This window comes from Pinus tabuliformis, chromosome 9 (genome assembly GCF_031772625.1).
Source record: "Pinus tabuliformis cultivar Carrire ecotype Pingquan chromosome 9, CPIR1, whole genome shotgun sequence".
NCBI classification, from domain to species: Eukaryota; Viridiplantae; Streptophyta; class Pinopsida; order Pinales; family Pinaceae; genus Pinus; species Pinus tabuliformis.
Window position 1 is genome coordinate 709516568 of NC_142307.1, and position 2201 is coordinate 709518768.

Below are 2201 nucleotides of genomic sequence, written 5' to 3' on the forward strand. Positions count from 1 at the left end.
CAGATCTTTAATGATGAAGTTCACTTCTTGAAATATCAGGGGTCTAGGCAGTGAAAGGAAACAAAGACTAATTAGTAACATAATGAAACAAGAAGCTCCGGATATGATTTTTATCCAGGAAACTAAATGTTCCATTCAGAGGATTAAAGAAATCTACAACAAATGGCTCAATCGTTTTGAATATTTAGAGGTCAAGGCAGAAAATATAGCAGGTGGCATTCTCACTCTTTGGAATCCCCAAAAGATTGGCATAATAGATGCTGAGGCTTCTAGAAATTATTTATCAGTGGTTATTCAACCTGTGGGGGATAGGGAGATCTATCTGGTCATGAATGTTTATGGTCCTCAGAGAATGGATGACAAACTTAGGTTTATAGATTCTCTGATGGATCTTAGAGAAAGATATGTAGATTTACCATGGATTGTGGGTGGAGATTTCAACATGGTCAAATCACTATCGGAGAAAAAGGGGGCACAAGAACGCTAAACAAAGACTCCTTAGCCTTTCAATCTTTTATTGATTCTATGAAGCTAGTTGACATTGTTTCGAGTAATGGTCTCTTTACTTGGAACAATAGAAGAGGAGGAGAGTCTCTGGTTTTATCATCTCAGAGGACCTTATGCTCAATAATAAGGAAATGGCAGCGACTATTCTCCCCTTTGGAGGAATAAACCACTGGCCGGTCCAACTGGAAGTCAAAGGCATAGCTACCCCCAGGAATAGACCTTTCAGATTTGAAAATATCTGGCTCACCCATCCAAATTTCCTCAACAACATTTCAGGTTGGTGGTCTGAAGATTTACACATTCAGGGTACAAGTATGTTCCTTCTTCACAAAAGATTAAAACATATCAAGTGCAGGCTAAAAGATTGGAACAGGAATGAATTTGGCAACATTTTTGAAGGAAAAAAGCGGTTGAAAACGAATTGCAGTAACTAAACCAAAACCTCATCACGGTTGGCTTTGATAAGGTCGGAAATGAGAAAGCTACCAAACTCCAGCTAGAATGGGAGAATTTTTGTAAACAAGAAGAAATATTTTGGAGACAAAAATCTAGAATACAATGGCTAAAAGAAGGAGAGCGAAACACCAAATTCTTCCACAGACCCACCTTGGCAAATATAGCCCATAATAGAATCTCTTCGATCAAGAATGAGGGAGGGAAACTTCTCAGTTCCCACGAAGATATAGAAGCTGTGTTAGTCCAACACTTTCATGGGATAGCAAAGGAAAACATTTCAGACAGAGAGCATTTCATCAAGGACTTAACAAGACATATACCAAGACTAGTGTCCAGGGAGGATAACTTCAACCTCAATAGGCCGGTGACTGAAGAGGAGATCAGTGAGGTCCTCAAGGAAATGCAGAATGGTAAAGCGCCAGGCCCTGATGGATTCAATGTAGATTTCTTTAAAGCTTGCTAGAATATTGTTAAACAGGACATTCTGAATGTGGTAGAAGATTCTAGGAGGAATAGAACTATTCTGAAAGCACTCAACACCTCCTTCATCTCTCTAAACCCCAAACAGGACAATGCCCTAATGCCAGATAAGTTTAGACCCATTGCATTGTGCAATGTGGTTTATAAGATAATATCCAAGGTTGTCGCCAATAGACTCAAACCTCTTTTGCCCACTCTAGTGTCTGGGGAACAATCTGGTTATGTGGAAGGCAGGAAAATTCTTAATAATATGATTCAAGAACAAGAGGTGGTGTACTCTCTAACTAGCAACAGGGAGGCTGGAATGATTATGCAACTAGACCTAGCCAAAGCATATGACAAGCTGAATTGGTCCTATATTAGGAGGGTTCTTATTGCTTTTGGGTTTGATCATAACTGGGTTAGATGGGTTATGGCCCTGGTAACTTCTTCCAGTTTTTCTATTTTGGTAAATGGTTCTCCCTCCGAGACTTTTATTCCTTCAAGAGGCCTTAGGCAAGGTGACCTACTCTCTCCTTTTCTCTTCATTCTCATGATGGAAGGATTGGGTCAGTCCATCAAGCAAGCTAAGGAAGATGGCAAAATCATGGGTCTCCAACTTTCTGAGAATGGACAGGCCTGGACTCATCAACAATTTGTGGATGATACCATGCTGCAAGGAATCCCGACAGTCAAAGAGGCTCTAGCATACAAACAACTTCTAAGTGACTTTGCCATGGCTTCAGGTATGGAGGTTAATCTTTCCAAATCCAAGATTT